The following is a 15,111-nucleotide window of genomic DNA, read 5'->3' as shown; positions in this document are numbered from 1 at the left end:
AATGTTGTATTTCCTTGCCTTTGCCCATTCCCTGGCATGGTGTTGGGTAGTGGTTAGCAAAGGGAGATTTAGAGCCAGCCTGAATTCTCTTCCTCACTGTGCTGTGTTCTGGCCATGCCATCCTGAGCAGGTTGTATGCTCTCAGCCTTTGCCTCACCTTCCTCATCTGTACAACAGGGATAGTGATGCATGCAACTCAGGGACATCACTTGCTCTTTAATTAGAAAGAAGATCAGTACTGCAGAGCTTTGAAACAGAGTAAACATTCAATAGTTGTTATCTTTTGTTAATATCAAGAATGTCACTGAATGAATTAGATACACATTTTGTGTAAGATGATAGAAATCTCTAGCACATGACTGAACAATGCCACTGTGGCAGAGAATGTAAAAATTTATCCCGTTAATTGTCATAGCAGAATCGTGAGGGAAGTGCTACTATTATTGTTGTTCCCATTTACATGTGAAGAAATGAAACCTACAAAGAAGCTAATACAAATGTTCCAAGTCATAAGACAAATCCATGGTGTAGGGGGATTTGATTCTGAGCAATTGACTCCAGAGCTTTCACTCTTAATCACTATTCCAAACCCTCCCCAGAGCACTATGTTCTTCCCCAATGTATGTTTCTTGAATTAATGAATTTTAAAAATGATATGTAGATTGCTTCTCTCTAGATTATATAGATCTAGATATTTATAGTGTGAGAGATTACAGGAATGTCCTGACCCAAAAGATCATTAGAACTTCGTGATTTCTGAAACTCTTTGTGTTGGGTACCAAAAATGTCATAGTCATGGACGTGGAGTGATGGCTTGGGGATATGATAGATAGAAAGATGTGCATTATAATGTTCCTGGAGAAGGGTCATATGCCCCAGAAAAGGTAACAGGAGAGTCAGGAGTCACATTGTGTAGGGAAGCCAAACCTAGGGATAAGGCAGATCATCTTTCTCACTTGGCTTCTGCCAACTGTTAGCTGGCTCATTCAGTCAATAGCTGATCCATATCTAGTCTATGTTTGTTATGTTCCTGGTGTGTTCCAGGAACTGCTCTTTCCTTTTTTCAAAAAATAGTATTTCTTTATTTTAGATAGAGAGGGAGGAAATACGTGAATCAGGGGAGGGAAAGAGAGAAGAGAATCTCAAGCAGACATCCTACTGAGCAGGGAGCAAGAGGCAAACTTGATCTGGACACCATGTAGGGCCCCACTCAGGGCACCACTCAGGGCTCGATCCCATGACCCATGAAGTCATGACCTGAACGAAAACCAAGAGCTGGACACTTAAATGGCTGAGCTACCTAGGTGCCCTATCCATCTGAATATCAACTGACTCTTGCTCTTAATATCAACTTGCTCTTAAATAAAATTATCATGGTAGTTCCTACCTTGAAAGATGTTTGAGAAAAGTCAGTAGGAAATATGCAAAGGTGTAACCCAGGGAACTTCTATGTGTGGGCTTTCTAACCTTTTACCAGGTTGTCCCTAGCCAGGGGCCAGAGTCTGGGCTCAGTCATACCTGAGGAGTCAGACAAGTGAAGATAAATCCCAGAAAGAGAAAGGAGTAGGTCATCAGACAGAGGTCCAGAGTAGCGTTTCGGGCAATTCAGTGGGACCAAAGAGAGATATTTAAGTCAGATCAGGAAGCCAGGGACTTGAGGTCTGGCACCAAAGGAAAATATGTTGAGATCAAGTTAAGGGATGGGGCAGAAAATATTCCTAATTTTTACCTTGATCACTTGCTAGCATTTGAGGTTCATCTGTATATCTGACTAGAGTCTTAAGAACAGTTACTGTTAGAAGAGAGAGACTTTCCTTCATTCTTGGTATCTTTGAGGGAATTTTCCCCCAAGGGTATTCTTGACCTACTGTCACACCTTTTACTCATACCTATTAAAATGGAATGATTATTCAGGAAGGAGATAACAACCACCAGTCCACTTTCTCATAGATATTCTACTCAATTGATAATCTATCAGAGATCCTAAGCATGAGCTATGGATTTTTGTTCTTTCTTCTTCCCCAGGAGAAGTGGGAAACAGTGACCTGTGCAAATGTGTCTACTTTACAGACCCATGTTTACCTCAGATATGCTGCATGCAAGAGTAGACCAAGGTTTCTCAACCTCGGCACTATTGATGCATTGGGCCAGATGATCCTTTGTTGGGGGCAGAGGACAGTCTGTGTCTACAGACAACCGCCTGTAGGATATTTAACAGCATCCCTACCCTTCTGCCCACTTCATGCCTATAGCACCCCCACAGTTAGACTAACCTAAAACATCTCTAGACATTGCAAAATTACATCCTTCCCTCCTTAAGAATCAGTGCTCTAGAAAAGGGTGGAAGGTTGGCAGACTACGGGACCCTACACCAAATTGTGTCCTCTAATATAGCTTCATCAACAACAAAGCTTATATTTTGGGCTCCATTTTTGTTCTTCCTTTAAACAATTCACAACTTATTCAGAACCAAGCTGAAGGTCTCTTCAGAGATCACAGGGAGTTCCTTAGGGTGGGTACACAGATCCCAGTCGGAGTGGACTTCTGTCCCATGAGTGCTTCATCCCTAGGATAATTATTCCTCTCAAAGACAGTGTTTGATCAGTTATAAATAGAAAGGGCCCTGAACCCTACCATTGGCCCAAAATTTGTAGCTAAAGTTCAAGGGGAGGCTCTGTTGGTTTTCCTGAATATCCAATGCTCATGGATCACATAGCTTCAAAATCTGGGTCAATGGCAGGTATTGACCTTTTAGCAGGTTAGCAACCTCATCTCAGTAGCCAACTGGTAGGTAGACTAGTTGGCTCTGGTCCCAGCTATATTTTCTGGAAAAGTGGAGATAAAATATTTTTTGAGGCGAAAGAAGTACTCTGTGAGGCTTCAGTGAGCAGTCAAAAGGCAAGGCTGGGCCTGTGAAGCTTGGATTGGACATTCCAGAGGCCGTTTGCCAAACTTGGGCCATGTTCCCAGCTGAGCATCACCCATGGGCTCTGTGCCCCAGACAAGCCCAATCCACACAGCAGAAAAGCTTCGTTTTCAGCTCTACAGAGGCAGCAGCCTTTAGGCTAATTAATAAATCATCAACGCATTTGTGGTGTGAAAAATGAAATATTTATGCTCGCCAGAGTAATATTTCTGTCTTGCAGCCCCATGCTCTGTTGATGCCTGATGGAGGATGAAGTAAATACCAGCTGGTGTAGAATGAGTGGAATATAATTACTCTCCACAAAGTTAAGTGAATATTAAAACACAGAAGTCACAGGCACTGGCACTCATCCCTCCTCAATTCCACTGCCCAGTAAATAGCATCCTGACCTGATGCTGGCTTCACGACAGCTTCCAGCAGGGATCTCAGTACTGGGCCTGCTTGTCAGCAGTGCGGAAGCAGCTGGAACACAGGCTGCTGAGAAAGGCAGGAAGTGGACCCCCTTCCAGGAGCATGGGGAGAGTTCCCTGATGCCTGAAAGAGGCCGTGTGATATCATGAGAAAAATGTGGCTCTGGAGCTGGAGAGACTAATTTCTGTGTTTGAAATTTACAAGCCACGTGATCTTCGTCAAGGTCTTTCTCGTCTCTTCTCTGTACCTCAGTTTACTTACCTAGAAAACAAGGGCAACACTGCACTCTGTGATGAGAAAATTGTGCTTCCGAAGTTGTTGAACAGAGTTTTGCATGGCAACATGGAGGCACAGATGGAATGTGACCCGTAAAGGGATTGGGTAAGTAACCTACCGACCTTGAGGCCGTGGTGGTGGAAAGGCAAAGAGAGGGACACATGAGAAAGGCAAGATTGGGAGGTGATTTTATGACTGGAGAATTGAAGGAGACTCAAGAGCTTGTGAGGTGCTTGAGTGGTGCAGTCAGTTTAGTTTCTGACTCCTGATTTTGGCTCAGGTCATGATCTCAGGGTTCTGGGATCAAGCTCCGTGTTGGGCTCCATGCTCTGTGTGGGGTCTGCTGGAGATTTTCTCTCTTCCTTTGCTCTTGCTCTCTTTCTCTAAATAAATAAATAAATAAGTAAAATCGTTAAAAAAAAAAAAAAAAGCTTATGAGTAGCTAAAAATGGAGATGGCCTTCACAGAGACTGGGAAGTTAAGGAAGAAGGTGAGATTTGTGAGGGGAGGGTGTGGTGATGTGGACTGTGTTTGGGCTGGGATTAAAGTGGACAGTCTAAGGGGAAAAGAGTAATCAGTCGGAGTCCTCCAGCCTTGGTATTTGTGCAGTGGTATGTGTGTGTGTTTGTGTGTGTGCATACATGTTCCAGGGTTTTCTGGCCCCTCCATAATTCCCCATAACACATAAATGCAACCTCCACTCAGCAAAATTACCACCCTGCAAAGACTACAGAGTTCTCTCTGTTCCTTTCTGAGCTTCCCTTTGCCTTTCATTTCCCCTGTTGAGTGTCTCACAACCTATCCAGCTACTGCAGACTAGGACTATTTATGTTTTCAGGGACTCACTTACACAATAGTAATTCTTGGACCTCACTTCAAAGGTCCATCCTCATTTCTGTGTAGCATCACTGTGTCATCAGGCTTGCCAAGTGTCCAGGGCAGAAGATATGTGATGTCCAATGAGTGTGTATGTGGTATAAAAGATACCCATACTTTTTATGAAATCCCACAGCAACCCAAAGTCCCTGCCCTTGAAGAGCAGAAGCTCTCCTTAGGGTACAACATAATATCCATGGAACAACTAAAGAGCTATTTATGTGCACTTGAATGTTTTCATATTCAATAAGCTGTGGGCATTCTAAGAAGAAGAAGAAAATCCACTTTACTTAACACCTACTGTATGCAATCACCTAAGAACATAACCGAAATGATCTCAGTTAGTCCTATAGCCATTTTGTAAGATAGGCATTCTATATTTGGAAAAGCAGCCTTAAAGAAACTAATTTGCTTTCCACTGAAAAGTATGGAAGTGATGACAGCAGGATTCAGACCCAAGCCTGTTGTCTTCAAGCTCTGTGTCCATTCCATCGTTTCTTCTATACTAATCCCTTTCCCCCTCCCTTCTTTCCATTCCTCTACTTCTTACCTTTCCTTTTTCTTTATTTTGAAGGTATTTCACATAAGGCATTGTTGTTAGCTGCCTATGTTGTTTGTATTCAAGTTGGTAAGATGGCAGCTTAAAAGAAATATAGGTGTTCCGGGGGCCCTGAACCCCAATGTTCATAGCAGCAGTGTCCACAGCAACCAAACTGTGGAAAAAGCCCAAACTTCCACCAACAGCTGAATGGATAAAGAAGATGTGGTATACATATACAATGGAATATTACTCGGCCATCAAAAAGAGTGAAATCTTGCCGTTTTCAGTGACATTAATAGAACTAGAGGGTATTATGTTGAGGGAAATAAGTCAGTTAGAGAAAGACAAATACCATATGATTTCACTCATATGTGGAATTTAAGAAACAGAACAGATGAACATGGGGCAAGGGAAAGAAAATTAAAATAAGATGAAAACAGAAAGGGAGACAAACCATAAGAGACTCTCAACTCTAATTTAAAAAAAAAAAAAGCAGAGTTTCTGAAGGGGAGGAGGGTGGGGGGATAGGGCAACTGGGTGATGGGCATTAAGGAGGGAACTTGATGGAATGAGCACTGAGTGTTATATGCAACTGATGAGTCACTAAATTCTCTCTCTGAAACTAGTAATACAGTATATGTTTATTAAATTGACTTGAAATAAAAAAATTAAAAATAGATTCTTTGTAGATGGTTGTGGCTATGTGACATAGTTCTGGCCAATGACATGTAATTGGAGAGGATGAGCTCAGCTTAGCTGGAATCTGGCTTTGCTTCCCTTTCTTAGAAGGAAAACTTGATGCTCTAAGTAGAACAGCCATCCCATGAGTCCTAGGTGATGGGCATATATGATTACCTGAGATCAAATACATGACCTTGGTCTTAGAAGACATAGTGTACCTGTGATCCTAGCCCTGGACTGTCTGTCTTTGGACTTGCTCTAATCACCAACTTCAAGGCTTTGTTACATGTAGTAGAAAGTAATTTCTAATTTTCTTTAGTTAGATGCACAAAGCATTAAAAAAAAAAAAAAAAAGGAAAAGCTCCCAAACTCCTATTCTGCACTCAGAGGAAACCACTGCCAATTGGAGACTGATAATACATCTTCCTACACTCACTTTATGCTTGCTTCCTTTGCAAATATATATATGTTCATCTATCTTTTTATTTTTTAATTTTTCTTAAGATTTTATTTATTTATTTGACAGAGAGATCACAACTAGGCAGAGAGGCAGGCAGAAAGTGAGAGGGAAACAGACTCCCCACTGAGCAGAGAGCCCGATGTGGGGCTCGTTCCCAGGACCCTGGGACTATGACCTGAGCCAAAGGCAGAGGCCTTAACCCACTGAGCCACCCAGGCACCTCATCTCTGTCTTTTTAGTACATGAGCGATGTGATCTATTTTTCTGTAACATGCTGTTTTCACTTGTGTGAAATTATTATTTGGAACCCTAGTGTTTAAAACACTTCGATATTTACTTTGTCTCTTGTGGAACTATGATTTTTAAATGGGAATAATTTTGCCCCAGTTCCACAGGCTGTCTTTTGGCTTCCACGTCTAGAAGCATGTTGTAATTTGGCAATGCCTGGAGACGTGCTGTCATTTGGCAATGTCAGGAAGCATGTTTGGTTGTCACAACTGTGGGGAAGGGGGAGCCAGGAAGGATAGAAGCCAGAGATGCTGCTAAATATCCTATAATGCACAGGACCGTCTCCCACAAGAAAGAATTTTCCAGTCCAAAGGCATTTCAGACTTCAGTGTCAATGCTGAGCTTGAGAGCCCTTGCTAAGGATCATTCCATAATATAGTTGCACCATAATTTGTTTAAAAAACCCCCACTAATCAACACTAAGATTGTTCCTAAATTGCTGAAAAGACCACCATTACTTATATATATTTGAGATTATGTATTGATATATTAAAATAAATTTTTGTGCATGGAATTGCTTAGACAAAGGATATGCACAGTTAATGTTTAAATGCCACTGCCAAATCACTTACCAAAAAAGGCTTCCTTAATTTACACACCCATTGAAAGTGTAATGGACAGTGACTGATTCTCTGAACCTTCGCTAACATTAGATATCATCAATCTTTTTAATCTTGTGAACCAATGAAATTATTGTTTAAGTTTCATTCTCTGATATGAATAAGGTTGAGTATCACTTTGGCTGTGAATCAGCCACTTTATTTCCTTTTTTGTAAAATGTTTTATTGGTATTCTTATTCCATTTTCTTCCTGATTCTTGCTTTTTTTCTTTAATGATGTAGAAACTCCTCTTATCTATGATTTTTTTTATTGTGTATGTGAGAGCCCTGTTGGCCTACTTTTCCTGCTACCTAACCATTTAAGAAAGAGAGAAGAAATTGAAGGTTGAAGAAATTGAAGGTTATATATATATATATATATATATATATATATATATATATTAGGAAACATTTAATTCATCATTAATTAAACCTGATTTATCTGGGTGCCTCCTATGGGCCATGTAGTAGGTACTGTGGGAAATGTGGTAAGAGGAGAGCCCCTCCCTGTCCTCAGGTGGCTCAGTCTAGATGTGGGTGACAAAACATACCCCCATTGCCTTTACTGTAACCCTGATTAGGAAGTAAGTGCTTAATAACAGCATCTCACCTTTCATGCACAATTAACCGGATCTATTGAACAGTAAGACAAACAGCAGAAGGGATATCAAAACTGCCCTTCACTTGCCTATAATAGTGGTGCTGGAGAGGAAGGCGGATATTCATAGATCAGGGCCCTAATACTGACCCCCAGGACTGGATAAGATAGGCCGGCCCATTCATTGTGAGGCTGGACACATGGCAGAGCGCCGTGGAGAGCCTGAGCCCTGAGCTGGCAGGACCGGCTCCTAAGAGAAAGAGGGAGGCTCAGAGTCATAAGCATAGACTTTATTCTTTTTGTCTTTACCAATAAAATAAGTTACTCCAGGAGCACCTGGGTGGCTCATTTGGTTAAGCATCTGCCTTCCGCTCAAAAATGATCCCAGGGTCCTGAGATCGAGCCCCACATTGGGCTCCCTGCTCAGAAGGGAGTCTGCTTTTTCCTTTCCCTCTGTGCCTCCCCTCAGTATCCCTCTTGCCTCCCCACTCTCTCTCTCAAATAAATAAATAAAATCATATGTATAAATAGATATGTATGTGTGTGTGTATATATATATGTGTGTGTGTGTGTGTGTATTTTTTTTTTTTACTCCATACACCACGGGGGAAGAGTAAGTGAAGGTTTCAGAGAGAGGCCAGGAGAGTTCTGTTAACAATGACCTTCCACAAGGAAGAAAGAAAAGGGTTGGGGAATAAATGCTGGCTTCTCTCTGTTATAGAGAACTCCCCTGAGACCCTTAAAATGCTGTACCTTCACTTCCTCCACCATTTGGTTTTAAATGATTCCTCTGATAGTGTGTCAACTTTTTCATATCACCTCGGCTGTTCAGCGTATCACATATTCTTTCTTCCTACCCTTTGCACTGGTCATGGATACTGATACAGTAGCAGCTTTCTTAGGCATTCCAAGTTCTCATAGTTCTATATATGGCTTCTGCCATTACCCCCTGTCTTCCAGCATTAGCCTTCAGGCTGAAATACTTCTGTACCCATAAATATTTAGGAAAACTTACTAAGAAGACCCTCATGACTTTGTTTTGCTCATAATTTATTACACTTCCTTTGAGTCCATACCCATTCCTCCCTCCATGTTCTAAGGGACCTTTTCTTTATTGTCTATTTATCATTTATTCTAGGTATTTTGTCATAATTCTTCTTCCTTTAGCCTCTTCCTGCTCCTTCTCACTATATAAAATACTGGTATTCTCCAGAATTCTGCCCTCAGCTCTTTCTCATTCTCTATCCCTTATAAATGCATGATTTTAGCAGTCACTACATAATAGCAATTTTAAATTTGTATCTTTTTTTCAAGATTTTATTTATTTATTTGTCAAAGAGAGAAGGAGAGAGAGCATAGGCAGGGGGAGTGGCAGGCAGAGGGAGAAGCAGGCTCCATGCTGAGCAGGGAGTCCAGTGTGGGACTCCATCCCAGGACCCGGGATCATGAACCAAGCTAAGGGGGAAGCTTAACTGACTGAGCGACCCAGGCATCCCTCAAAATTTATATTTTCTAACTTAAGCTGCACACACACATACACACACACACACACACACACACACACACACACCTGTGTTTCTAGTGCCTCGTGCATATTTATACCTGGCTGTCATGCTGCTATTTCAAACTCTACAAGACCCAATCCTATTTTTCTTTCTATATTTGTCTCCATTAATATCATTAGCATCTGCTCAATTAAAAATTTCAGCATCATCTGCAGTTGTATCAGAGGTTTTATCATAAGTTGATTAAAACTTTTCAAGGGTTCTGTATTATCCAAAAGATAAAAACAAAATCCTTAAAACTTCGAACATGTCTCTTTTCTTCATGGTCCTCTGATAGTTAACTTTGTTCATCAGCTTGACTGGCCACGGTGCCTAGACATTGGGTGAAACATTATTCTGAATATCTCTGTGAAGGTGTTTTTTGGATGAGATTCACGTTGGAATGGATGGGATTTGAGTAAAGCAGATTATTCTTTATAGTATGGGTGGGTATTATCTAATAAATTGAAGGCCTAATTAGAACAAAAACTGACCTCCCCTGAGCAAGAAGGAATTCTGCCAGTAGATAGCCTTGGGTCTTGGGTCTTGGCTGGGTTTTTCTTTGGTCTTCAGACTGCCAACACACCCTGCAGATTTTGGATTTACAACCCTTCACGATTGCATTAGCCAATTCCTTAAAATAAATCTCCCCTCCCCCCATTCCTGCCTCTCATTCTCTCTCTCTCTCTGTCTCTCAGTTCTGTTTCTCTGGAGAACCCTAATACAGTATCTGATCCATTACCCTTAAATGGGTTCATTCACATTTTGAATATTTATTGAAGAAAGGAGAAATAAATAAGATAAACAATCGAATAAAAATAGCCAAGCCAAAAACCAACGCATGGAAAAACAATTCAAAAACACAAACCTGTGTTATAACCATATCAAAGCCCCCATCATTCTAGATACATGAGATATTTTTTAACATCTTTGTGCCAGAGTACATGCTGGTGTCTCTTCTTGGAAATCTCTTCCATTTTTCTTTGCCTGACTTTTCTCAGTTACTCTGGATAGATTTAAATGTGACCTCTCTGCTCCCGTAACATTTGGTCCCTATTTTATATGGACAGTTCCCACATGGAGTGATAATTACTTACATCTGCCCTTCTCACGGGAGTTCACAACACTAGCACCCAGTGGGTCCTCAGCCAATCTTTGTGGAATGGTGTATCTTTAAAGTACAAGTCACTTCTCCCCATTTAATCCTTCCTGTATGCAGTAGACGTAATCAAGCCCTCAAAAAGAAATCAAGTCCTGCACCCTCCCCACTGGGTCACTGACATTCAAGCATTACGACCTCAGCAATTCTCTGCTTTTAGAATGTTGTTCTCCCTTCCAGCATGAAGCCCAGGAGACATAGATGGCTCCCTTGGCACCCAAGATCATGCAGCCCATGACCATCTCTTGAGGACTCATGATCTACAATAGCAACAACTAGTGTTGGGCACAGACAGGAGAGATTGCTGAGGAGGCTGCTGCTTTTTGCTGGCTTGAGAAACAAGTGCAGGGATCATCATGCTAATGCCCTTCCCGACTTTCTGTACATAGTGGAGAATTGGCCAAATCTCTTAATTTTAGGCTGCAGGGCTCCTTGAGGGCAAAGGCTGTTCTCTCTTCCTCTTATGACTCCCTACCATGTATAAAAATAAACAGATGTATAATTATTTCTTAGTAGCTGTCTGTAAATATTGCCTTGAGTTGATTGATATGGTAGACCTATCTACATAGCTTGGTCTAGGAGGCTGGGTTTATTGAAGTAAAGTAAACATCGGTGATGAGTTCTGAGGGAAGTTAGGAAGGACCTTTTCCTTCCTAAAAGCTGCATCTATAAAATTGCAAGTTATTACCTCATCAGACTTCATAGGAGTTAGCCTGAGAAATATTAATTTAAATTTTGACTATAGCATTACTACAGGTATTGGGCAATTATTTTACCTCTGCACTCTCAATTCTTCTCATCTGTAAATTTGGCCTCATAAATCCCTCTTCACAGCATTATTGTGAAGAGTATTTGAATTAAAATACGTCCAAGTGCCGATCACCAGAAGTCCCTCAATAAAACGGCTGTTGATTCCAAGTCTTCGCCACCCTCTTTATTACAGGCAATCGCGATTCTTTTTTTCCCCTTCACTCTCTGTGCTGTAAACCTTGCCAAAACACTCCGACTACATTAACCCTGCAGTAATAAAGAAAAACAGCAAGCTAATCTGGGAAACTTCCAATAGCAAAAATGTCTATTAAGATTTGAAAATGGTATAAAAACTATATGACCACAATGGCCTCTTTCTGTCTTGCTTGGGAACCGGAGGTGAACATCCTATTTCCAGTTCCTGCCTTTTGTCGCTTGCTTCCAGAAAAGACAATTTAAGTGCCAGTTATTAGAGCCTGTCAATAAATTTCAGAAGTGGAGCAAATCTCACCCAACTGACTGACAGCTACAAATTAATTTTGCTTTCTTTCCACAACGAACCAGCCTAATGTTTGTGCAGTTGACTGTGTGTGAGCCCAGTGTGTGTGCTCTCTTGGCTCAGTGCAGCATGGTCTGGGGTGCAAATCACTTTGGCTTCACTCGGTTTCTTAATGGGGAAGACAGTGCAGTTATGAACAGACATGGGAGCGATAAGAGGATGATGGCTTAGAGTTCTGCCTGTGGAGAAGCACACAGCTGAGCTAGGGGACATTTGCGGCAGGAATGGCCCCACACGCATACGGGGCCCACTCAATTCTATTTGTGATTCTTATTACATTCATTCAGCAACATTTGACCGAACTCTGTGTTAAGTGCTGGGGATGAAAAGAAAATGCCACTCAGTCCCTTTTTATAAAGATGCCACAAGCTAAGAGCAAAAAGAGACACCAGCAAGAACCATCTGTTTATCTGTCGCTGTAATAGGAAGTAGGAACATGAAGAAGAGAGTTATTTGTCTTATGGGCAGAGGTTGGGATGTGGTGACCGGTTGAACATAAGAAACACTTCCCCCCAGATGTCATTTATCTGTTGGTGTTTGTTTCCTTTTAAAGGGAGGCATACCAGACCCATCTTCACTGGCCAGCTCAGTGCATTTTTACATATGTATACGCCCGTGTAATTACCACCCTGATTTATGTAGATATGTGCCCTTGTGATTACCACCCAAATCAAAGTCTTGCATGAGGCATTTCTATCTCCCAAGCAGTCTTCTTTGTTCCCCTTTTTGCCATTTCAAAGAATAATGTACCCGGGGCTTTTTCTGAGTTAACTCTTAACTCTCTGCACCTCCAAGAGGTAACTATGATTTTCTCACTATGGACTTTTGCCTGGTTTTGAGTTTCATAGAAGTGGATTTTATGTGATATGTTCTCTTTTGTAACACTTTTCTTTAGCTCAGCATTTGTCTGTGTGATCCCTCCATGTACAGTGTGTACCTGTGGCTCCCTTTACCACTATGAAGCCTTTCATTATAAACATTGGTATATGAGGTTGGGTACAAGTTACTCCGTGGTGGACTGATGGGAGGAGGCATGGCATACTTTAAGCGTGGTATATTTGGAGGGTAGCTGTCATGATGTTATAGGGATTTGGGGCTTCATAGAGGAGTTTGTACTAAAAAAAAGACCCGAGCTACCTCAGGAAGGATGCAGAATGTACTGTTTTTGTAGATTACCCCAACAGATTTGGAGGTAAGCAGGAGGAGTGGTATGATTCGACCTGTGTTGGACCCATTATTCTGATGTAAACATGATGAATGCATGGAAACCACGAGAAACTAGCATTAGGGAACTAGAGGAGAGGCCATCAGAGGAAGCCGGTGGGCTTGATTTGGGGTCAAGGGAAGGAGAGATGGGGAATAATCAGAGGCAGATGGAACTGTTCAGAGGTGGGAAGGAGGGTAAGGAAGGAGTCAAATGCTGAGCTCTGGCATGTGAGACAGAAGCCGCTGAGGAAACAAGAAATTAGCTCCTACTCTTGACGTTCGTTTGAAACTGGGGTGTGAGTGAGGGCATCCAGGTTCTGCCGGGACACCTCCCGTGCTCACCCTCCCTGCACCCGAGTGACACCTCCCATGACCCACCCTTAGCAGCACAACCCTTAAGAGAAGATGGATCAAAGCACCCCAAGGAATTATGTGCATTTAATTTGCATCTGCCTCTGAACTCCAATGCCTGCTTTTCTGTCGTTTTGCCATTTCAAAGAATAACATACCGGGGCTTTTTCTTTCAGCCCTGTGGTGGTGCCCTTTCTGAGAGAATAAATCCCAATAGTGTTGCCAAGAGCCAGTGACATTTGCCATGTTTGAAAAGGCCTTATTTTGAAGAATGATTATTGATTCTTTTTCACATTTCAGATCATTCCTTTGATGCTGCCTTTCACTGGTCCTGGTGAGCAACCCTCAGCCACGTTCACGGCTTTTTGACACGGCAGTTCACCCGAAAAGAACGTGGTGTTCTTCCAAGTGGCACCCACCCTGCGCCCGACCACGGCAACAGGCGCTGTTCCTCTGAATATATCATCATGTAGAAGAGCTTGCCTGGGCCTCCACGAGGTTGTAGAAAATACGTAGATATGCTTATAAATAAGCACCTGTAATGCAGATACCCCTATAGATAAACAGGGTAATGGTTGGGTGTGCGTAGGGAGGAGCCAGAGCCAGCAAGGCACTCAGTGGAATGAGTGACGGCAACTTCCAGGCCACATTTTTGCTGTGGAGCTGCAATTTCCAGACAGAATGAATCGGAAAGAGAGGGTAGAAAAAGGGAATAGTGGATCAGGAGAAAATGATAAATAATCCACTGAAATTGCACACAAAAGATGGACCCCTCAGCAATAAATACTTACCATTGGCTGTCTCTGCAACAGAGAAAGGCCTTGATTTCTGGATTTTGAGTCAGAAAGCCACTAATCCACATAGTTTAGGAATCTTGACATCACCTAGGAGTGTTAGAAGTGAGACCTTACATTCAAAGGCAGTGGTTTTGTGAGCCTAATAGGAGCAGTAAAAAGAAAAAATGAGGCTTTGAGTTTACATGCGTACTCTGCATACTGTTGTTTATTCTCTACTACATATGCCCTTTGATATTATGTTGCTTTTAGGGTGTTGGCAAAGAGAATGGACAGGATGCTGCATGTCAATGAACTTCTGGGACTAGGAAAGAACTTTTGTAAAATATTGATTTAATTCATCTATGGAAGGATAGGGCTAATATCCCAGATGTTCAGAATATATATCTGTATATATAGTATAAATATGTATGTTAAATTACATATAGTACTTACTTTTGGAAGGTAACATCTTACGTTGTGTTTGGATTATTCAGCATAATGCATAGAATAAGGTGATATCTTTTAAGATTTTATTTATTTATTTGACAGAGAGAGAGCATGCGCACACAAGCAGGGAGAGCAACAGGCAGAGGGAGAAGCAGACTCCCTGCTGAGCAGAAAGCCAGATGGGGGGCTCTATCCCAGGACTCTGGGATCAGGACCTGAGCCAAAGGCAGACACTTAACCAACCGAGCCACGTGGGTGCCCCTAGAACGAGGTAATTATTATCCCACCTTTTCCTTTAGACCAACTCTCTATAGTGGGCATGGAAGCTTGTGATTTAGACCTTTAGTTCCACATCTGTACTCTTAATGACTCTACTGCTCCACTACACAAGGTTTTGTTTTGTTTTGTTTTTTAGATTTTATTTATTTTTTTTGTCAGAGAGAGAGCAAGCACAAGCAGGAGAATGGCAGGGAGAGGGAGAATGCAGGACTCGATCCCAGGACCCTGGGATCATGACCTGAGCTGAAGACAGATGCTTAACCAACTGAGCCACTTAGGTGTCCCTATGCTAGGGTTTTGGTTTTTTTCTTTGTTTGTTTTAAAGATTTTATTTACTTATGTGACAGACAGAGATCACAAGTAGGCAGAGAGATGGGCAGAGAG

The 15,111-nt window shown here is 41.8% G+C and overlaps 1 long non-coding RNA gene across 1 annotated transcript; it reads left to right on the top strand.

Annotated features, from left to right (window-relative positions):
* Positions 1-1,803: 1,803 nt before the first annotated feature.
* LOC106007170 lies at positions 1,804-14,586 on the top strand. The gene is made up of 3 exons (XR_006603245.1): positions 1,804-3,718; positions 13,526-13,723; positions 14,551-14,586. It is a non-coding gene; the product is annotated as an uncharacterized LOC106007170 (long non-coding RNA).
* The last annotated feature ends 525 nt before the right edge of the window (positions 14,587-15,111 follow it).

This window comes from Mustela putorius, unplaced genomic scaffold, assembly GCF_011764305.1.
Source record: "Mustela putorius furo isolate JIRA1106 unplaced genomic scaffold, ASM1176430v1.1 tig00003909_pilon_pilon_pilon, whole genome shotgun sequence".
Taxonomy (NCBI): domain Eukaryota; kingdom Metazoa; phylum Chordata; class Mammalia; order Carnivora; family Mustelidae; genus Mustela; species Mustela putorius.
This window is presented reverse-complemented; position numbering and strand designations above follow the sequence as displayed.